The sequence below is a fragment of the Venturia canescens genome, chromosome 2, assembly GCF_019457755.1.
Source record: "Venturia canescens isolate UGA chromosome 2, ASM1945775v1, whole genome shotgun sequence".
NCBI lineage: Eukaryota > Metazoa > Arthropoda > Insecta > Hymenoptera > Ichneumonidae > Venturia > Venturia canescens.
Window position 1 is genome coordinate 23,766,029 of NC_057422.1, and position 25,290 is coordinate 23,791,318.

A 25,290-nucleotide genomic window follows, 5' to 3' on the forward strand; every position below is an offset into this window, starting at 1 on the left:
ATCGGAAACTCTCACCTAAGAATCTTGAGTTCAAACGAAATCGAATGAACCCGGCCCTCTTAGCGTGAGAGAGGAAAGGTGTTATTCTGTTTGAATTCTGAGTGGGATAATAGCGATGTTATTTTACTCTTTGTTTTTAGAGCTATTTTTGAAATGAGTGAAAATTCTATGTTTCTTTATTCTCGATTTTATGGCGAGTTCACGCGGCGAGATCCGGAGGCAAGACTGGCTTTTTGTTTTGGCATGCGAGTCGAGCTCTCAGGGATTCGAGACGTGACTGGCTCTTAGCGTGGCGAGATTCGAGACGAGACTAGCTCCCGGAGCTTCTGCGCTCGGGTTTTTATACTCTCCCGAACAAAGGAAATAATAATAATAATGCGCTTGGACTTTGTCCCTTACTCCAATTCGCTGCGCGACTTAATCTCGAACCAGGGACTCCCGCTCTAAATTCTCTGATTGGTGTGCTAACTCCCCCGCGTGGGTCCCAATTGGCCAAGTCGAGCTGCAGTCACACTGCGCATGTGCGAGAATTTAATGAAATTTAATAAACTCAATTTCTATTGTTTTTATGCACAATTCGTATCTTTTTCAATTATTTTGCTATGATTTCTAACAAATTTCTAAACAATAACATTTTTATTTCATTTTAATTAATTATTTGCTCGTGACTGCGTCTATTGCACGTGCCTGTGAAAGTAGGTCATCGCGCATGCGCATTGTGCACGCTCGATCTTTCAAAGAAAAGTTTTCTTAAGTTTTTAAATAATTTTAATATGATATTTTCACCAAATTGACCACAATACGTTTCTTTAACAATCCGCATCATTATTTTCAATAAGAAAGAGTTTATTTAATTGAAATTGAATAAAATAAAGAATTTCACGAATCTAGGGAATTTTGTGGAATCGAAATTGAGTTGGCAGCGCTGAGCGCCTCGCTTCCCGAGCGCCGCTTCGCGAAGTGACAGTTTTTCAACATGGCCGCCGGTGTAAACACTCGTGCGTGCCATGTCGTTGAAATAAAGTTCTCGAGTCAGTGTTTCGCTTCAATATTGCTATACGAACTTGCGAACAATCAAGTTCAAATTAATTAGAGATCTTATTTTTATTTCTAGCCATTTTATTATATTTGTCATTATAGAACAGCCCTGATTTGTTTTCGAATGAGCAATTTGAATAAAAAGTGATGGGCCGGACAAGTACGTTTAAGACGTATTTGAACATAATTTGTACCGATCCAATCGAAGTTGAATGTTGTGAATAATACCAGGGGATCCTGAAAGTCGGAGGGGAATCGATTCTTTAAAGTGTGTACCTTGTTGAAGTAACGAATGACTTTCATGTGAATTTTTAATGATTTCATTTCCATTAATTTTTTAGTAATTTTGATAAAACGTTGTGAGCCCGACAAGGATTCTCAACGCTCATTTGTCGCCGGAGATTATATTTCGAATAACTGATGAATACTTGACCTCGAATTGATATAATACATTTTAGTACTGCACGTAACTTCCGTTATGACTTTTTTTTCATTAACTTTTTCGTGAAAATAATTATCATGAATTTCATTAAAGTTTCCAATTTGTTCGATAAATATTCCAAATTATCAATAAAAACTTGGCCTCCAATTGATACCATACATTTTTATACTACATGTAACTTGGATAGTACATTTTTCAATGTCTTCAATATCTATGGATTTTTTTGAAATTTTTTTATTTTTCTTTACAGAATTTTTTCGATTGTTTTTTTTTGTTGAATTTTTTTGAACTTTTCAATTTTTTGTTTATTATTTTTATAGAATTTTTTTCCTGGTTCTAAATCTTTTTTCTATGTCATCCAGAAACAAGATACCATCAATGTACTTGTCCCAACCTTTTTTTCCCTAGGGGAAGTTTATGGTTTGATATCTTGCCTTTTTTCTCAAAAGTTCCTCATTTATGTTATGACGGTTATAGGATTTTAGTATAAATTTCTATGAATTATTTGCTTAGTACATTTTTATAGATTCCATTCTCATACTAACATTTTTTATGGGATAATCTTTTTCATGAAATTATCAGCAAATAAGGGACCATCAATGTACTTTTCCCAATCTTATTTTCCCTAGGTATGATGTTCGGCTTATAAAGTTGGTTTCCACCATAAAAGACCAATTTTTCGTAAAAATTGTAGTGAAAATATTTCGTCACAAGTCTGCCCTTGAACTTTGGCGATTTTTTTCCTTATACTCTAATATGTTATGCCTATTAGGAACTCAACAGCATGGAGGAATCCGGGATGAGGCCCGCAAAATGAATTTCGGTTTATAATGTTGGTTTCCACGTAAAAGACCAATTTTTCTTCAAAATTGTACTAAAAATATTTCGGCACTGGTTTGGTCTTGGACTTTGGTGATTCTTCTCCTTTTCTTCTAATATGTTTTGTTTATTGGGAATCCAAGAGCATGAAGAAATGCATGTTGTGGGCCATAATATGATTTTCGGCTTATAACGTTGGTTTCCACGAAATAAGATCTATTTTTCATTAAAATTGCACTGGAAATATTTCGTCACAGGTCTGTCTTTGGACTTTGGCGATTTTTTTCCTTGTACTCTAATATGTTTCATCTATTTGGAACCCAAGAGCATGGAGAAAAGTGTGTTGCGGGCCGAGATATGATTTTCGGCCTATAACGTTGGTTTCCACGAATAACAACAAATTTCTCGTCAACATTGTACAGAAAATATTCCGTCACAGGTCTGTCCATGGAGTTGGGCTATTTTTTTCTTCTACTCTAATTTGCTATGCTTATTAGGAACTCAAAAGAATGGTAGAAGGCGGGTTGGGGGCCGAGATATGATTTTCGGCTTATAACGTTGGTTTCCACGATAAAGGACCTATTTTTCGTCAAAATTGTACTGGAAATATTTCGGCATTGGTTTGTTCTTCCACGTTGGTGATTTTCCCCCTTATCTTCTAATTTGTTTTGTGTAATAGGAACCCAAGAGAATGAAGAAATGCGTCTCGTGGGCTGTAATATGATTTTCGGCTTATAACGTTGGTTTCCGCGACAAAAGATCTATTTTTCGTCAAAATTGTACTGAAAATATTTCGTCACCTGTCTGTCCTTGGCCTTTGGCGATTTTTTCCAAGTCTTCATACCAAGAAAGAACTGATGTAAAGATTTCCTTAATAGAACAGATTTTATTTATCCCTTTTCTTCAAAATTCAAATGAAAGATAGATCAAATTCAAGACACGAAAAATCCAATAGATTTGCCCACTTTAAATGTCGCTTTTGCATTCTGAATCTAGAGATTTCATTTCATCCAAAACGTGCCCTCAATGAAATATATTTCCAAAGTTTGCAAGTGGCCGCTGAGGTTCAATTATCCACAGTTTGATAGTTGCTGAAAAAAAGTACCCGAAAACTTCTAACCTTTATTATGCCAGAACTCAAAGCAGCAAAAAAAACTAAGCGAACTTAATTCAACAGAGCAACAGAATTCAAAGACGTTTAAGGTACCTGCATTGGTTTTGGAGGAAAACCATTCCAGGACAATTCAGAAATGAATTTAGAAATTCGAAAACTCACAATGGAGTAGAAAAAGGAAAATTGAAGTATTTAGAAAAGCGGAAGACTTTTGTGATGAATTTTCTAGATTACATGATACGGTTGGAGTAAATGATTTGAATGATTGGCACACATGCTGCAACACAGAAATATCAAAGTTTGGAAGTATTCGCTGTATATCAGTCATACAAACTTCAATACTATTTGAAAAGAAACACTTAAAAACTTGCTGAACCAAGTTGTATTACATATTACCATAATCAAAGATAAGGGGTGATCCGTCGCATATATATTTATCCACAGAAATTTCAGAGTTCGCAGGTATCTGCTGCGGTTCAATGTATCTGTGCAATGAGCTTCGAAGACAGCAATTTGAAATCTATCCATAAATGAGCAACTGAAGACTTTTATAATCAATTTTTTACTTCATAATATAGATGTTACAGTTAGAGTCAAAATGTAAAATGAATGGCACAGTATTTAAATTGTATAGTTTGCAGATTTTTGCGAGTATTTTAATGATCCGAATCTACAGCATTATATGTCGCTGAAGTTTCCAACGTTGGATTTTAACGATATTGAAATTAAAAAAAATTTTGATTCTCATTTTTTTTATTGTACGAATCGCTTTTAGTGATCGAAAAAAGAAGACTTGCCAAATTTGATCGAAAAATTCTTCCCGGAACACCCCCGTCATAAGGGTTGAAATGTCGAAAATTTCGTAAAATTTTTCGTATCAGCATTCTCATCTTTTTTATTTCACGAATCGTTTCATGAGGTCAAAAAAGGAAGACGTGATAAGTTTAATCGAAAAATTCTTCCCGGAACACCCCCGTCATAGGGGTTGAATTTTCGACTCGACCGTCCCGAAAACGAGCGACGAGACGTATCGGCATTCTCATCTTTTTTATTGTTCGAATCGCTTTTAGTGATCGAAAAAAGAAGACTTGCCAAATTTGATCGAAAAATTCTTCCCGGAACACCCCTGTTATAGGGGTTGAAATGTCGAAAATTTCGTAAAACCTTTCGTATCAGCATTCTCATCTTTTTTATTTCACGAATCGTTTCATGAGGTCAAAAAAGGAAGACGTGATAAGTTTAATCGAAAAATTCTTCCCGGAACACCCCCGTCATAGGGGTTGAATTTTCGACTCGACCGTCCCGAAAACGAGCGACGAGACGTATCGGCATTCTCATCTTTTTTATTGTTCGAATCGCTTTTAGTGATCGAAAAAAGAAGACTTGCCAAATTTGATCGAAAAATTCTTCCCGGAACACCCCTGTTATAGGGGTTGAAATGTCGAAAATTTCGTAAAACCTTTCGTATCAGCATTCTCATCTTTTTTATTTCACGAATCGTTTCATGAGGTCAAAAAAGGAAGACGTGCCAAGTTTGATCGAAAAATTCTTCCCGGAACACCCCCGTCATAAGGGTTGAAAATTTCGTAAAATTTTTCGTATCAGCATTCTCATCTTTTTTATTTCACGAATAGTTTCATGAGGTCAAAAAAGGAAGACGTGCCAAGTTTGATCGAAAAATTCTTCCCGGAACACCCCCGTCATAGGGGTTGAATTTTCGACTCGACCGTCCCGAAAACGAGCGACGAGACGTATCGGCATTCTCATCTTTTTTATTGTTCGAATCGCTTTTAGTGATCGAAAAAAGAAGACTTGCCAAGTTTGATCGAAAAATTCTTCCCGGAACACCCCCGTTATAGGGGTTGAAATGTCGAAAATTTCGTAAAACTTTTCGTATCAGCATTCTCATCTTTTTTATTTCAGGAATCGTTTCATGAGGTCAAAAAAGGAAGACGTGCCAAGTTTGATCGAAAAATTCTTCCCGGAACATCCCCGTCATAGGAGTTGAAATTTCGAAAATTTCGTAAAACTTTTCGTATCGGCATTCTCATCTTTTTTATTTCACGAATCGCTTTGTGAGGTCAAAAAAGGAAGACGTGCCAAGTTTGATCGAAAAATTCTTCCCGGAACATCCCCGTCATAGAGGTTGAAATTTCGTAAAACTTTTCGTATCAGCATTCTCATCTTTTTTATTTCACGGATCACTTCGTGAGGTCAAAAAAGGAAGACGTGCCAAGTTTGGACGAAAAATTCGTTCCGGAACACCCCCCTCTGGGGGGTTGAAATTTTCGAGGTACAGCTGAATCACGAGAGAAGTAAAAGACCTATGGGCATTCACCCCTTTTTTATTTCACGAATCACTTCGTGACGATATAACAAGACTTGCCGAGTTTAGTCGACAAATTCGTTTCGGAATGCGTCACAAGACGTCATCGACGTAGAATTTCATGGTACGTTAGACATTATGGTTTAACAATGGTTAAATATTATGAAAATAAAATATAGCCGATTCAAACGTGGAAAACGTGGTCATTACACTTTTGTCTCATTCGACTCAGAATTCTTTGAAACATGTTTCGAACCGATCGTGGGAGGTCATTTTTTCGATTTGTGAAAAATTTCAAAATTTTTGAATCTCGGAATTTGGTCACAGTCTCTTGCCTTTTCAACTTATTTTCGATTTTCCAAAAATTTTCAAAATTTTCGAGATTTGGAATTTTGTCATGGTCTGCTGCCTTCAAAAATGGTTTTTTTCCATTCTTAAAAAATTTCGAAAATTTCGTAAAATTTTTCGTATGAGCATTCTTATCTTTTTTATTTCACGAATCGTTACGTGAGGTCAAAAACGGAAGACGTGCCAAGTTTGATGGAAAAATTCTTCCCGGAACACCCCCGTCATAGGGGTTGAATTTTCGACTTAACCGTCTTGTCCGAGAATTTGGGGAAATTAATTATAATCTATCAACCAAGTATGCGGTACGTGCACTACTACCGTTCTTTTTCGTTCATTATTCCTTCTGTAAGAAAATTGTAAATCAACAATCGAAAGCGACTTGTAAAATCTTTCGAACTTCATTTGTCTCTTTTACTTGTTCAGTTATTTATATTTTATATTCTTTACATAAGTCTTTCAGATCAGATTATCAATACATCATTTTTATGACTACATTCGGTATCTTCCTGCAGTTATTGTTTTCAGACCTCACTATTTTGTTTCTCATTTTATGGCAAAAATTTTTTTTTTTCTCAGATTGTCATCCAGATCACCTACATCACATTTTAACGCAAAATTAATGATTCATTACATATAAAATATTTTTCATGCTATGTCATACCGCTCTAAACCAGTTCCAAAGGCATTGATGTCGAAGGAAGGCGGGAAGATCTCTCTAGTAATGAGCTAGCAGTCTATTTTTTATAGCGGCGTCCATCTTCTGTCGACTAACAGCTTTTCTCAGAGCTGTCATATTTTCAAGACGTAATCAAAAGTCATACGTTTTAACGTTCTCTAATTTCACGAATCACTTCGTGCGGTCATAAAAGGAAGACGTGGCAAGTTTGGTCGAAAAATTCGTTTCGGAACACCCCCACATTTCGGGGGTTGAAATATTTAAAAAATTGCAAAATTTTCGAACCTTGGAATTTTTTCATAGTCTACTGCCTTTGAAAATTTTCTTTCCCGATTTTTGTAGTTTTCGAAAAATTAAAAAATTTTCGAATCTCGGAATTTTTACTGCCTTCCAAAATTTTTTTTTTCGGTCATTACATTTTCGTCTCATTTGACTCAAAAGAAAGTTTCATACTAGAGTCTGGGTTACAAAAAGTCCAGTGAAATACAAAATTTTCGAAAAATACAACAAAAATGTCCTCTCCAGGCCAGGTCAGAAGTACGTTTCTTGCCATTTTAAATCGACTGATGTACATGTGTAAAGGCCGAAAAAAGTTCCCTTTGAAGAAATTCTGTCGGGGTTTGAGAAAAATTAAAAAATGAGCGAAGTTATAAATTTTTAATAAAAATCGAAGAAATGTCCTCCCACGATAGGTCAGAAATCCGTTCCATGCCATTCTGAATCGAATGGTGTATACATGTGATGACCGAAAAAAAGTTTTTTTGGAAAAAGGCAGTCTAACTTTGAAAAAATTCAATGATGAGCCGAATTTTAAATTCTGTAAAATCGCAAAAAGTCCTCCCACGATAGATTGGAAACACGTTTAATGCCATTCTGAATGAAATGGTGTATGTGTGTAATGACCGAAAAAAAGTCTTTTATGAAGAAATTTCGGCGGACTTAAAAATTATTCGGAGTTGAGCGAAATACGACGGCCCGTCTCCCCGTATCACTGGCAGGCAAGTAAGCGGTGTGGACAGTGTAGCTGTCTCACTCGCTCGATGGCCGGTGCGGAGAGGGGGTATTATGGTTGAGCGTTGTACTCGAGTCACTGGAGGCTTCGTGAAGAAGATAGCTTTGCTGCCTCGCTCGCTCGACCGCCGCTGCAGAAAGGGGGGAATCTTCGTTGAGCGCCCGAGTTATCGGAGAGTAAGATTTGTGCCAATTAAAAACCTTTGAAATTTTCACCAACGACTCTATGGGTTACGCTAACTCTTTTATTTCACAGATCGTTAGGATGATGCAAAAATCGGCTTTGAAAAATTTAACAAAAAGAATCGAATCCATCAAAAAATAAGACCGAAAGTTTGTTTCATACACACATCACCCCACATATGGAATTTATGGTTTTAAAAACTCTTTAAAAGCTTCAGTACTGGTGAGACGTTTTGAAAACCATTTGAATACTGAAATAATTAACCTTTGTGCGTATCCCTATTTATGTTATTGATTTTTCGGGTACGATTCAATATGCCAAATGACTAAATTGTAGAATTTTCGATGTTTCGAAATTTTTACAGTTGCAATATCTGATTGCAGAAAAATAAGTTATTCGAAATTCTTATTTTCAGTAGACTATTTAGCAGATTACGTGTTTAATCGAATATTCCTTCTTTGAATTCGGATCCACTCAAAAATATATATTTCGATAATTTCCATTTTGAATGCAATTTTAACAGACCATACAAATGTCAAAAGTTCATATTTTTGAATTCAAAATGCAGAGTAAGTAGCAAAAAATCGAAGGTGTTTTGATCGATCGACTTTCTAACGTTTCGCTATTTTGACCGTTCGATTTTTTGGTGTTTCAATATTTCAACCTCAGTAATTTGGTCTTTCCTTACTATACTTTCGAAATTGTGAATATTCACAGTATTGCTGATTGTGCAGAAATTTAGAAACCGAAAGAGCGATAGTCGAATTTTCGAAAAAAACGCTATTTTAGTCGTCATTCTAGGGGCGATTGCTACATTCTATTTTCGAAGAGTAAACTTGCTTCAAACCTTGAAGTTTCTACTTTATTTATTTTCGACGATCAAAGCTCTGGTCGAATTGATCTCTCTCCATATTATCATTGAAGTTTATAAACTCGAGATGTTAGATTTTCGAAATTCTTGTCATTTTAACATTTAATCATCACCCGATTTTTTCGATACTTCCATGCTACGATACATGGGAAATTCGCAACAAATCTCTTCACTTACTCGTTGGTAGAAATTGTTGATATTTTTTCTTACGCATCGACCAGAAAAAAAAAACAAAAGAGGCACGGAGATTTTATCACCGGAAATGCGCGTTTAGCAGAATTCTTTTATATATCATTATATAATTATATCTAGAGACGCGGCAGCGTCTTGACGCCAAGTATTAAAAAGAAGTTTTGTAGGCAGAGCGAGTTAAGACGGCCGTGTATCTTTACTTGAGACTAGTCGATTTCCCCTGACTCGTGAATTGTTTTATTCAGAGCAATATTAAAATCAAGCATCATGAAGACTCGAAGGTTAAGTCCATTTGATCAATTACAATTTCGATTTGCATAATATTTAACGGGAAATTTGACATAGAATTTTTAATAGAGAACAATATCGATAGAAGTCAATTCTATGTAGATCTTCAATGCCAAAAATGTTTATTAAGGAGTTTCGGTACAGGCGATACAATGTTGCCATGCTAAACCATCTTTGGTTTCACTCACACCAATTATCGGGAATTATTGTACTGCATCATCGGGAATTTTGTCACAAATAAATTCACTACCATTTTCTCTACTCTCCGTCGTACTTATTATTTCCGCCACCTACACCAGACTCCGTGCAAAAACACCATTTCATTCAGAATGACATTACACGTGTTTCCAACCTATAGTGGGAGAACATTTTTTCGATTTTGCAAAATTTAAAATTCTGCTCATCATTGAATGTTTTTAATGTCCGTCTCACTTTTTTCCAAAAAAAACTTTTTTTCGGTCATCTCATGTACACACCTTTTGATTGAGAATGGCATGGAACGGATTTCTGAACTATCGTGAGCGGACATTTCTTCGATTATTACTAATTTATAACTTTATTCATCATAAAATTTTTCTCAAAATCCAACCGAATTTCTTCAAGGGGACTTTTTTCGGCCATTACACTGTGACGGATTTTTCCAAGCCCCGAAAAATGCCACAAAAGTCTGGCTCTCTTTCCCGTCGATTTTAAACAAAATCTAAGATGGAAATTTTAAAGTTGGGCGCCAGTCGCAAAGCGACTCGACGGCAAAGAGAGAGAGACGTAAAGTTGACCAGCTTGCGATCAGCGGGATGGGCGGGGTGACCTCGAGAATAATTAAAACACAAAAATTACGTTTGGAAATAATAATAACAAATTTAATCTTAAAGTCGGAAATTATAAGAAAAATGACAACAGCAATACGCACGCTCGGGATAAGTTCCAGTCGCAAACAAATTTACATTATTTCGCTCAAGAAAAGAGTTTATCCAAATTTAATTTATCGAAAGATTTAACACGGGAGAACGAAAATATAACGATCACGCGACTCTACTGAACCACGGGGGAAGAATCGCGAACTCACACACTCAAAATTCTCGCACGCTCACACACAAAATTGGTCGGGATCCTACATCCTCTACAATCTAAACCGAGCTCGAATTTATTCTCTCCGTGGATCTACTCACGGTCGAGAAAATAAATTTTTAAGATGAAAACGAAATTGTCGATGTTTTATTTTCAATACCGAGCCCCCGATATTCGGTTACTCGGTCGAGCTATCGAACGTTGTTCGCGTCAAATCATCCCGACCCAGTCACTCACACACGCACGCAATTACACAATTTCGCGACCCTTCAGCCCGGGAAAACAACTTACGTCAATCGGGAACAATTATTTACCAAACGCGAAACTTGGAAACACGAAACACGAAAATTGGAGATCTCGAGTACGGCCATGATTACTCTTCGACACAAAATTTTACTTTAACTAACACGAAACGCTAAACGGGCGATCGCGGGAACAAAAATCGAAAGAGCCGACAAAGAAACGCGTGACAGAGTCGTCATCGTGACCAAATTTCTCTCAACACAAGAGAAGGACGGTAATTCTTTTAATTATGCACGATCACGAAAAATATGACCCGGGAAAGATGTTCGAGGGCCCACCAACCAAACCAGAAAGTGAAAAGGAAGGAACTCACGGTGTTTCTTCCCATTTTCGCGACACGTCCTCTCTGCTCGATACTTCACGAGAATCTCCCCGAGAACCAGAACGTTACGCGTAACGAGGATTTTGTCTCCCGCCCTTCTCCTAATTTCGAATACTCCCGAAAATTATTGACAGGTCCGGCACAATTACAAAATTGGTCCGAGCGTTAGACAGGGCCCCAGAATGAGTTTGAAAATCGGGAAATGCTACACACGATGTCAATGCATTTACCCCTGGCTCGACCATTGTATTTTTTACGCAAGAAAACGGACCGTGGAGTTCGCATAATTTACGGGACCTCGCGAGAATGATGCGATGATCGCCGTTCGATGATTGTCGACGGGAGAATCCGGCGGGTACGACGGCCCTGGCGTAACGATGGAAAAACAACCAAGTCCTCGATGCCAAACGAATATTTTCCAACTCGAATATTCTCGAGCCTTCCGTGAGATTTCCGTTGCCTCGTCCTTGTATCAACAACAGAATGCGAAGTCCTTTCTCTCTCTCTCTATCTTTCCCGGGATCACTCACATGAAAAAATATATTCCAAGACGCAAATTAATAAAATATTAATAAAACTATCGCCCTAAGCAAGCCCTGTGAGATAATCGTGTGGCCGAAGTATCGAGCAGGAGCTATGGGAGCGCTCTCCTTCCGATACTCTATGCTTTAGTGACGGTCAAAAATAAAAAACCGTCACAACACATACAGTGGCGTGCAAAAGTTTCAATCAACTTATTATTGAAAAGTGGCCCACACTTTTACACGCCACTGTACACACCAGTCGATTTAAAATGACATGAAACGTACTTCTGACCTGGCCGTGAGAGGACATTTTTGTGTTATTTGAAAATTTTGTATTTCACTAGAGTTTTTGTGAAACCTCAGAAATTCGTCCGAGGGTTTTTTATGTCGTTACACAAATATAACATTCAATGCAGAATGCCAAGGGAACGCGTCTCTGACCTGTTGTAGAATAACATTTTCTCATTTTTGAAAAATTTCAAATTCGCATACATTAACCCATTAACGCCCAATAGTGCTGATTTTTTACCAAACTTTGGACGCGACTATTTTTTGTTATCGGCGTTGAAAGAATTTTGTTTCCAGATACATCAACGTAGGAATTTATGATCTTTCAGAATATTGGCTCAAAATTCCGGTTAGACATAGAGACAGAAAGATATGGCCGATTCAAACGTGATAAACGTGAAAATTAAAAAAAAAATGTTATTTTTTTTGCAATGCTATCGCAAAGACGTCATACTGTAATCATTATCAGAGATGATCACGGACATTGCAGTTTACCAGGAAATTTTTATGTAATTATTGAACAGCTCCTTTTTACAATACGACGGCAAAAATACTACAAAAATAAACTTAGTTTTTTTTTTGGAAACTAATCAGATTAGCACAAATTATCTAGGAATATTGTTATCGCCTAGTCTCAGAATGTAGTATGAAACATGTTTCTTCTGAGTCGAATGAGACCAGAGTGTAATGACTGAAAAAAAAAATTTCGAAGGCAACAGACTATGAAAAAGCTCCAAAGTTCGAAGAATTTGAACATTTTTGAAAATTTTATAAATCAAAAAAATGACTTTCCAGAAGGGGTTCAAGACGATGGGTTCATGAAAATTCAAAAATTTTGAAAATTGTCAAAAATTTCCGAAAATTTAAAAAATCGAAAAAATGACCTCCCAGAAGGGTTTGAGACGATAGGTTCACAAAAATTAGAAAATTTTATAAATCGAAAAAATGACTTCCCAGAAGGGGTTCGAGACGATGGGTTCACAAAAATTGGAAAAATTGGAAAATTTTCGAAAATTTCACAAATCGAAAAATGACCTCCCACAAAGGGTTCGAGACGGGTTCACAAAAATTCGAAAATTTTGAAAATTTTTGAAAATTTCACAAATCGAAAAAATGACCTCCCAGAAAGGGTTCGAGACGATGGGTTCACAAAAGTTCGAAAATTTTGCACATTTTTGAAAATTTTAAAAAACGAAAAAATAACTTCCTGAAGGGGTTCGGACGATGGGTTAACGAAAATTCAAAAATTTTGAAAATTTTCGAAATTTTCAAAAATCGAAAAAATGACCTCCCAGAAAGGGTTCCAGACGATGGGTTCACAAAAATTCAAAAATTTTGCACTTTTTTGAAAATTTTAAAAAACGAAAAAATAACTTCCTGAAGGGGTTCGGACGATGGGTTAACGAAAATTCAAAAAATTCGAAAAATTTCGGAAATTTTAAAAAACGAAAAAATGACTTCCTAGAAAGGGTTCGGACGATGGGTTAACGAAAATTCAAACATTTTGAAAATTTTCGGAAATTTCAAAATTCGAAAAAGTGATCTCCGAGGAAGGGTTTGAGACGATGGGTTAACGAAAATTCGAAAATTTTGTGAGCCCATCGTCGTTTCAAACGCATCGTGCGAGGTCATTTTTTCGATTTCGAAAGTTATCGAATTTTCGTGAACCCATCGTTTCGAACCATTCGTGGGAGGACAATTTTTGACTTTTGAAATTTTCTACAATTTTCCAAATTTTCGACATGTTTCGAAAGTTTTCATAATTTTCGAATTTTCGTTCACCCATCGTCTCGAACCCTTTCTAGTAAGTCGTTTTTTCGATATTTTAAATTTTCGAAAATTTGGAAAATTTTCGAACTTTAGAGCTGTTTCCTAGTGTGTATTATTGCCTTCGAAAATTGTTTTTTTTCGGTCATTACAACTTTGTCTTATTCGACCCAGAATCGCGTTCGACCAGAATCGGGGAGGTCATTTATTCGATTTTCGAAATTTTCGAAAATGTTCAAATTTTTCGAATTTTTGTGAACCCATTGGGTCTCGATGCTATCGTGGGAGATCATTTTTTCGATTTTCGAAATTTTTAAAAATTTTCAAATTTTTCGAATTTTTGTGAACCCATCGTTTCGAACCATTCCTGGGAGGTCATTTTTTTGTTTTTTTTTGAAATTTACAAAATTTTTGACAATTTTCCGACATTTTCTAAATTTTCGAAAATTTTCAAAATTTTTGAAAATATTCAGAATTTTCGAATTTCCGTGAACCCATCTTCTAAAACCCTTTCTAGGAAGTCTTTTTTTCGATATTTGAAATTTTCGAAAATTTTCGGACTTCGGAGCTTTTTCTCATAGTCTATTGCCTTCGAAAAATTTTATTTTTGGGTCATTACAACTTTGTCTCATACGACTCAGAATCGCGTTAAACATGTTTCACACCTATCGTTGGAGGACATTTTTTCGATTTTTGAAAATTTTCTAAAATGGAATGTTTTCATAGCCACTGCCTCTGAAAATATTTTTTTTCCGGTCAGTACCACTTTGTTCCATTCGGCTCAGAATCGCGTGAAGAATGTTTCGAACCTATCGTTAAAGGTCATTCTTTCGATTTCTGATATTTTGAAAATTTTCTAAATATTCGAATTTCGAATTTTGTTAAATTTTTCAAAATGTTTGAATTTTGCAATTTTTTCCAAATTTTCAAATTTTTTGAACCTTGGCATTCTTTCGAAGTCTATTGTCTTCGAAAATTTTTTTTTTCCGGTCATTACAATTTTGTTTCATTCGACTCAGAATCGCGTGAAAACTTCAACCCCCGAGATGGGCTTATTCCGGAACGAATTTTTCTACCATCTTTAGTACGTTTTATTTTTTATTTCATGAAGTGATTCGTGAAATAAAAAAGATATGAATACCGATAGGAAAAATTATACGAAATTTTCGAAAATTTCAACCCTCCAGATGGAGGTATTCTGGAACGAATTTTTCGGCCAAACTTTGCACGTCTTATTTTTTTGACCTCTAAGCGTTCCGTACATTAAAAAACATATGAATCCACCATTTTTTTTTTATTTCGTTTAAGCTAACGTTGGAAACTTCAGCGACATCTACTGATGTTTATTCGCCTTATTATACGATCATTTATTATCGTCAACCGTCGGTTTTTTATGTTCATTATATTCAGCTTACAAACCTAGAAGAAGTTCGATCTCACTGGATGGATAAAGTCATTCTCCTTGCTGGTGACTGTAATCAATCCACGAACTAGTTGCAAACTTCAGCGTAATTCTAATGATTAGGAACAAATTGAAACTCGTAAGTAACGTTCTTTTTATTTAAGGTGGTTCCTCCACGAGACAGTTAAATTAGGAAATTATTTAAATTTGGCATACGTATTGTTTAACATATGAATAACACCTCTATAAAATTTTAACAAGTTTCACCATCCCGAACCCGAGATATATGTAATTGAAGTTGTCTCAATTAACACGTAACATATGGACCATGCATAAGCAAACGGCACATTATTAATTCTACCGCTAGTACTAAAATTAGGAAGTTTATAAAAAACGAGGAGGAGCTAGAGTAGGATATCACAGATATTGTGAAAAAAAAATCAAGGTGATTGACCATCTAGTTTGACAGATATAGCCTCGAGAAGTACGAAGGTTTAGACTGCATACGATATATTTTACAAGCGAACAAGCGAATGTCGTCTGTATAGACAACCTTTTCTGTGTGTTGAAGCGTAACCTGGATAGTTCCGTCAAAAAATTTACTCACGATGTCAGATCAAAAATACTTTTAGAATAAATTTTACGAAAGCAAATGATATTTGTACTATATCTGCTGGCACCGAGTACGTATATAGGGTCTTTACAAAGTTATTGATTACGATCCGAACGAATTATCAAGCCTTTTAATATGCAGACAGTACATAACTTTTGGTTGGGGCTGTCGCAGAGGATCAACCTTAATTATTTATTGTTTAGAATGCTGCAACGACTCCTTGCGTAACCTACAAACAATCGACAAATGTAATTCCGGCGTAAAGTTCTCATATATTATAAATCTAATTAGTTCAGTATTCTATATTATTCTGTCAAGGCAAGGAGAGAAGGTGCTTGAAGTTATTTAGCAACATTACATTCTTACATTTCAAGAAGATGCAGCTACGTTGGAACATTTCGGGAATCGATGGATGAAATGTTTCATTACAATTATACAATTTATGGTTATCAATGTTCTTATACGAAAAGTCATATTTTTTTATATTTCTATTATTCGGACGCCAATCAATTTTCAGAGCACGAAGAGTCGTGTTATAACAATGTATGATGAGCTCGCAGAGTGAAATGATCTCAATGATGAAAGGTCATCCTTCGGAGCGAGTCTCTTGGCGGATACGGATTCCGGAATTCAATCGTGGTCATTTCGAATGAGTTATAACTATTTTCTGAAACTGTAGCATTTATTCAAATTTGAAAACGAGCATCACAATTTTTTCGTTCACCTATTTTTATATGGTGAAAGGAACTTCTCAATGATCCTGTAAAAGACATCAATGTACTATAAAAAAATCTTCAGTGGGACAATATCGGTTTAGCAACTTCTGTACATAAATAAATTAAATAACATCATAAAACTGAAGGATTTGACTATTGTTGCACAACTGAATGTGCATGTGAACATGGTTTTATTGAGTACTTCTCGAAAATAAATCAATGCGAATTTTATTTATAATTGAAATTTTTTGAGTATTCATCATTCAGAGGGACTGCGGTTGTCCTTGACAGAGCACTGCGAATGCCTTTTCTCATTATTGAAGCGTAGTGTCCGGATGCCGATTCAAACGTAAAGCCGCGATTACATTAACTTATTTCCTATACTCCTTCTCTGGGCTTGTACTGCATGCATCGTACTGTTGCTACCGGATTTTCTTATTGCCGATGCCCCTTCTCTGGGCTTCGCGTCCCACATTCGATTCGAACGTGAGGCTGCAATCATTAACTTATTTCCTACGCCCCTTCTCTGGGCTTGTACTGCATGCATCGTACTGCTGCTACCGGGTTTTCTTATTTCCTACGCCCCTTCTGTGGGCTTGAACTGCATTGTACTGCTGCTACCGGGTTTCCTTATTTCCTACGCCCCTTTTCTGGGCTTCGGGTCCCGCATCCGATCCGAACGTCAGGACGCCATTATATCAACTTATTTCCTACGCCCCTTCTCTGGGCTTGAACTGCATGCATTGTACTGCTGCTACCGGGTTTTCTTATTTCCTACGCCCCTTCTCTGGGCTTCGCGTCCCGCATCCGATTCGAACGTCAGGCCGTGATTACATTAACTTATTTCCTATGCCCCTACTCTGGGCTTGTACTGCATGCAACGTACTGCTGTGGTCGCTGTCTCTTACTCCCTACGCCCTTAACGCTTCCTCTGGACGCAAGTTAACTTTCTCTCAGCATATTCTTTTTCATATATACGTAAGGTAATAAGACATAAGGCCGCGTTTGTATCTTCGTTTCCCATTTCTCTTATCCTTATACTGCATTTTAATTCCGTATAATAATCATGATGGATTTTCCAATTCCAATATCTGTAACGGAGAAGCATACAGTTGCACATTGCAATAGAGATGCTTCCGGAGTTTGTCCTGTCTAATCCAATTTCATCTTATACGTTCGATATGTTATCATGCAGGTGAAATGCCGATAGCGATATAGCAACTAAATATAAAGATTGTTCAATTATACATCTCCATCATCGGTTATTACACCGCCACCAGCATTTTCTTCAAAGTTTCGTCCAAAGAACAAATCCGCTCGATTAACCTGATCTGCAATTTCGATGATTAAAAACTCACCTCTGTTCTCCATTTGAATTTGCATGAGGTTCAGACATTATCCTAATAATCGGCAATCGTTCATTCTATATCAACTTTATTATTTTCTACGTATCGGTGACACAACCTACAAATAAAATATTTATCTAACGTGGCCCTTTTCCTTTTACAATTTTTTTTTTTCACTACATCCTCACTATCGGTTTCCACTTCCGATTTGAACACACATACTTTATGACTCTTGTGCTCACATATTTTGCACTCTACTACGGCGGTCCCTAATCGGCCGAAGCAATACAAACACATGTCATCCATGTTCTCGGACTTTAACAGTAATTCATATGCACTGTGACCGATTTTTCTAACGCCACAAAATTCAACCGCTCCTATTGTCGATTTTTTTTTTTATTCGGATTTAATTCCTTGGGCGCCAGTCGCTAAGCGACTCGACTTAGAAAAGGTTGAACAGCTGACCGGCTTGATTCAGCGGGAAGGGCGGGGTAACTTCGAGAATAATTCACTAAGACACCAAATATTTCAATATTTTACACAGTATTTAATTTCACTTTACCTCTACAATATTCGGGAAGCAACCTTATAATCAAATTTATACGATGAGAATATATTCCGGGAAATCGCGACGCGAAATGACGACGGAGAGAAAAAGTCACGAATTAACGCACACTATCACACTCACTCGATCGGGATCCTACATTCAATACAATCTATTCCGAGCTCGTATTTTCTATCATGGATCTACTCATGATTAGAAATTATTCCGGAAGTAAAATTCGATGGTGAAAAATTAGGGAGAAAATAAAACACTGAACCCCCGTTAGTCGGTTATTCAGCCGAGCTATCTCCCAGAATCGCGTTTGAACTCCCGATCCACGTCCTCGTTCTCTCTCACTCACTCCTATTCCCGACTCTTCCTCTCCGGTCTTTACGAACAATTATTAACGACGCTTAGACCTTCGGGTACGGCCACGCAACGAAAGATTCCTCGGACTTTACTTTTTCTACCCCGAGTCGTTGGAACGCGGGGAACAATGAAATTGAAAGCCGGCTTTCTGCGGGGCAGAGCCGTCGCCGTGACACGTTTCTCGATGTTCCGTTAAAATACAAAAAAAAAGAATATGACGGGAACGAGCGAAATTACCCCTTTTTCGGGTGATAAATTATTACACGATAATTCACGGGAACGAACTAGAGCCCACCAACCGAGACGAACAACGAAAGATTGAACTTACGATGGATGAACTAATTCCCCAAGATCACACGTCCGATCCGCTCGATACTCCACGAAAGTCTGCCGAAAATGATCGATATTCGTTACGCGGTGCCACTCCCCTCTCTCCCCTCTAGCTACGATCTTTACTCGCCCTACAACAGGTGCGACGCAACAATTCCTCTAGTTGGGAGTTAGACGGGGCCCCCAAATTTCCACGGGATAAATTGATTAAATGTCGATGACATTATTTCGATAATTATAACCCCTAGCCCAAACACACGATGATTATCAATTTACACCACGGGAAGAGAGAGAGAATAACTTTTCGCGAACGAAACTAAATTTCAAAAAGGTCTGACGCCCCTCTCGACGGGACTCCCCTGAAATCTCGCTTCGACATCCTTCTGGAAATCTCGAGAACATTCGATAGCGTAAATATTGTGTCGGTGTGAGTGTCCACGATGTCCGGGACTTTGCGTACGAGCCTTGCTTCTCCAGCCTGTAGCTGTGTACGTCTTCGTTGTAACGTCCCGGTGTTGGTGTGTTGGTGTGTACGAGCCTTGCTCGAAGTACGCCGACGTTTCGAATGTTCCCCTCTCATCCCACTCGGAAAAACGATCCAATATGCGAACCTCAATTCGAATACCTTGACAACGACGGTTGGTGTTCTCTCTATTTCGAATTAGACGCTCCCAAATTACATGAAATGATAAGATTACGAATCGATTAAATTTTCTCCATCTTTTTCAACAAGGCCCTACGGCAATCTTTGCGGGATCGTTGCGTGGCTGGAGCATCGATCGAAACGGACAGGAGAGCATTTGTGACTGTTCCTCCATTTACTCTTTCTTTTTAGTACCCATGAAATAAAAAAAATCGTCACAGCACATACCGCTCGATATGCTTCTGGATCGAAATCACTGTTGAACGATTTTCCACTACCCAAGCATCCAGAATAATACATTACAAAAATTCCGCAACTATAACCATCATTTATTGATTGATGTGGACGATCAGTTGTATCGTTAATTACCCAATCTATATTTTTGAGATCGTGAAATGATGTTCCTGGGTCTCTCCGCGATATGAAATTTTTAAATTCTGTGATCGAACGATCCCTGTCATCGCAATTATTATAAGGATCGAGCCACGTCAAACGCTTCTGTACTACATCGGCCACTAACAGTCGCCAATGACTGTCTTTTTTATAGGGCATTATCAATTTGCCATCTATCGATTTTATAGTTTTACATATTTTTCTATCCTTGTCGCTTCTCTTTTCTTCAATAACACCGAGCACGAGCGGTGTATCATCGGTAGATATAAACATTACATTATCCCAGTCGTCAATCTTAGAGGCAATAAATGCGTCTATTATAACCCCATCGATCCACATTTTCGAACGAAGTGTTGAAAACTGTTTAGCAGTCACTTCAAATGATTCTACTGTTAACGACCTATTACTACGATGATAGCAAACGGTCGCTAGACTCGACTTAGACGTTGCAAAATATTTCAAGTCTTTTACTAGACCGTTATGAAACTTTTCGATCTTACAGTGTTCGTTTACGGCTTGACTGATTTCTATTGAACTTTGTACAATCTCGTTATTTTCACTACATTCGGTAAAATCTACCCGTCTCAGTTTTGCCTCACGTTCTAATTCTGCATTTTCCTCGACAATCAAATCAACTGGATTTACTAATTGTTCCGATTTACTTGTGCTTATTATTTCCTCAATATCGTCTGTACCTACTTTGTCTTTTCCGTTCTGTTTTCCGTCTTTTAATACCAGTCTTTTCAAGAATGGTGTACCAACATAACCTTTGCCTCGACTAGTTCCAACCTGTTTCCTCTGCCATTTCTCTATAGGTGCTGGATTGTCGGCTACATGTGGGTATTTCGGTTTAACACACGATGTTTTTGTTCCTTTTAAATTTATATCCAAGTTTATTTTCGCAATAGTTCTTTGACGGTTAACATCTAATTTTCGGACGCAATCGGCAACTGACGAGTGGGTTCTACTTTTCAGTACAATCTCTTTAACAAATTTATGCGAGCTTTCAGAAAACGCATTACTTAGTCTCGAGATGTTTTGATCTATAGCATCCATATCAATAGCGCTCCACCAGGGTAAAAACGGCATCCAAGCTCTAAAAATAACGTCCATTATTTCCGATCCACAATACTCGTTTTGATCGCTTGTTATACCTTTTATCTCTCTATTGCGCTCCTGTATTTCTATTTCATTTTGAATGGACACCATAATCGCGTTGAATTTTTGGTAAAACGGCGATTTCCTATAAATAGGATCGTCATCGCGACCTTTGAAAACATGAATGTCTTCATCTGTTTCCAGCTCTTCATATGCTCCGATATTTTTCATCTCCCGTGCATTTCGGTTTTTCATATTCAGAATAACAGCTAAGCTATCATTGGCTCTGGTTTTGCTCAAAAACAGTGTGCACATGTGTTTGAATATAATAGTTGCATTTTTCAAACTTCTACACAAGCACAAAAGTGCCATACACTCCATAACAAGAGGTTTCAAGTGTTTGTACTTAGATAACTTGTCACGAATTGTCCTGGAAACATTCGCCATGAAATGTCCAAAACACAATTTGGTTTTAATTTTTTCTTCTAAATGGTCAACACCACTAACACAGCTTTCGTATGCTGCATCTAGATATTCACTTACGGACATGTAATTCCACTCTCGCATAGTCGCTTTTATTAGTGCCCACGACCAATCTACAACTATAGCTTTAGCCAACGGCCATCTATTCTTCTCATTCTCGACAAATAATCTGTACTTTCTCAAGAAAGCTCCTATTGAATCTATCCCGTGCTCTGCTGTTATCATCTGGGCTATAAATAATATATCTTCGCCGACATTAACTACTAACGAATAGTAGTATATTCTTTTACACTCAAAATGCAACGGTTTCCGAGCTATGGATCCCGTAGCATCGAAATGTATTATTATATTCTTCCTACCATCCAAGACACTTAGATCTTCCGCAGTATACATATAAGCGTTTAAAGGAGTGGCACTGCATAATCTTAAAAACGGATCTTTTAACTATTTTTGATCGATGCCAAGTTGAATTAAATCTGCGACGTCAGCTGTTTCTAAAGTTAAACGATGTTTGCAATCATCATCGGACTTTGCTTTTTGAAGCGTATTCAACTTGCAAAGTTTTTGATTATGACCATCTGCTCGCAATTCCGAATTTGTTTCCCCAACCAAATCATGTAAATGATCTATTGCTCTTCGATTATCTAATATTCGCAAAGTTTCCCTACGTCTATTTCCTCTCACCTGTTGAAAGATTTCAACTTTTGGAATACTCTTATGAGTATAAGTTCGATTTTTGTCACTTTTTATGACCAATTCTGCATTTGGTTTATGGCAATGGGAAAAGTCAAACTTGTAATGTTGGTTGTGATTTCTATATTTGCACACCCCGTAACCTACTATATTTCTGTTATTAAACCGGATGGGTCCATAAAAACTGAAGGGACACGGACATTTTATTACTTTTCTCATGATATCCTCAATTGAGTCTCTAATTCTATCATTTTCGAAACGCCCGAGGTCGTTTTTCAAATTTGCTGAGGGAAATACAACGTGACCAATAACCACACAAAAGTTGATCGGTTTTTTCTTATTCGAACTAATTCTTTTGACACCTTCTGTACTTTGCGTTTTTTCTTGTCCTCATATCTGTTTCTTGTTTTTGCTTACAGTCTTCGCCATACTCGTACCTTTTTTTTTATTTTCTACTTCGCTCTCTGAGAAACTTGAATCTTCCACGGAAGAGTCCGTGAGTAATTCTCCACTGTCGCTTGTAGCAAAGCTGTACACGTCACACTCATCATCTGTTTCTTCGTTATTACTCTTCGTGTAACATGTTTGCTTAGTATTCCTGGTCATACAATCTTTACTAATGGTGGCCGACCCTACATTCGATTCCCTGCGTCGCAATTCGAGAGACTTCGATTGCTCTAAATAATTTATTTGCTTCTGTTTTTGCAGTGCTGATATTTCGCTGGTGGATTTCATAACCTGCTTTACTGTTTCTACATTTTCTTTTATAGCAACGTTATTCGGTTGAATATTCTCCGCGTCCATAAACTCTGTATCTACTTCTGCCCTTTCTACCGATTCTATGTCACAAGCATTAGTGCCTCCAGTGACATTCTCATTCATGGTGGTTGTCACATTTTTATTTGATCGCTGTAGAGCTTCAATGTCATCGCCATAACTTTCTTCAATTGCATTTGCTACCTCCATCGTTTCTTCATCTGTATTCGCCTACTCTGCTGTGGCAACCTCACTTCCTTGCTTATCTAATGTTCTTATCTCCGCGTTTAGACTTGACCGTTCTCCCATGTCTACTACATCAATACTACTTTCCCCGACTTGGTCATCGTAAACCATATTTTCTGCGTTGGACTGCGACGAGTCTGTGAACGCCGACAATGTCCTGGGAGAAGCAGCGCTCGCGAAACTCGGCGCTTGTATTACTTCACTCAATTGAAGGCATTGCGCTGCCTCATACTGACTCAGAGACTCAAGCACCACCCAGTGACCGCTGCGCTGTTCACCAGTAAACATCAAGTTCAACGACTGATGTTCTTTCATTTCATCACACGCCAAGCATATTACTTTAGTGATTTCACCATTGGATTTTTCGCGATAAACCGTAATATCACGACGGTACAAACGAGCAAATATACCTATTTCGAAATCGGTGCCAAACGTTTGATCGGCGCCTATTACTCTACGGTAATCGCTAGCATTTTTGTATTTTTGATCGGGACAAGTACTGTCAAGCATTGCTACTTCATCCATCCAATTCTCGGCCACATATTCCACAATGGTTTTTCTCACTGAATTATGTGACAGCTGATTTCCGAATAAATAATGAGAAAGGCTTCGGAACAAACAGTTGCCATCACCATCGATGCTTACAATATTATATTTTGCTCCCTCAAACTGGACCACTGATTGGTTTGGGCATTTTTCGATTGTACAAACCTTTTCCGAAATACCTTCCTTGCTTGTGACTCGCATATTTTCAGTGTTTTCCACGAGTTCCCGTGGCTCATTATCGCATTCTTTCACTGGTAATAACGATTTCACTGCAGAAGGCAAATTTCCCTTGGTCCAAAGATACACCAGCTTCCTGCGAAATTCGTGGTTACATGGAACTTTCAAAGCCCGCGCGATCTGTTAAAATAAACACAATATACTTGATGGAACGTATACTATATTCACTCTGTTTTGTGCGGACAACTCTTCATCACAATTCTTCATAATGGGAAAGTAGGCTCAAGGCGAAAGAATGCGAAACCTGAATAAGAGTGCTGATGTATTGAAACACACTTTTTTTATAATGAAGAAACAGTACAGATATGACATGTGTAGAATTTTCTCAGAATGCAATATTATTTATGCTTCTTCAATGTGGAGAACAGTAGTGAACGTTATAAACTGAATGATCGTTTTTTACGTAGACTCGCTCTCACGTTTTTGTAATAGGCCAAAGGTAGCGTATCTGTTGAGACGTCTATTTCGGGATTACTTTTCTTCTAAAGTTGATCTATCCATTCGGATAATAACAATCCGGCTACACGGTTTAAGCGAAGTGGCTTGATATTTCAAAGGAAATATGAGTTCACATTCCCACTTCATCAGAGAACAGGTTAAGATAGTTTTGTACTTTTGTTTAAATCTTAAGAACCGGCTGAAATTTAAATATGGTGTAATAATAACCTTGATGGACCGACTGTGAAAATTTCAAATCGATTCACCAATTAGTTTTCGAGATGTTCAAGATGAGAAATGGGTCATTTTATACGCGATGCCTATACCTAACACGTCACTGGTCGTTGTTTACATTTTTTATTATCGACGCTAAACGGATGTTACGACTGTAAAATAAAAGCAGTCGTGTATTCAGTACTTTTGTGGGATTCATTTTTAACAAATGGGAGTTTTTAACTATCTAGTTTCGGAGATATAGACTGAGGAATTGTATTAATTTTACGTGACACGGAATGAACGCATGATCAGCTGCGACAATTTCATTTCCGTGGAGTGTATATATACCATTTTTCATTCAACTGCATAAAATATCAAGTATCCGATAAAAGAAATTGTATAAAAAAGAAAAACATATGAAGAATAATTTGGCCACGATAGAAGTAGTCTCGAAAATCATTAAATTCGTCAAATTTTCTTAAAGATTTTTTTGAAAAAATGAAAAAAGTCCTTCCCATTGGAATCAACATTTTTTTTGGTTCACGCTGAAGAACAGTCAAGAAGATGGACATTATCTATTTTCTTATGCCTTTTCTCTACAAGTGCAATAAAAACCCATGATAAAAAAAAAATTATTTCG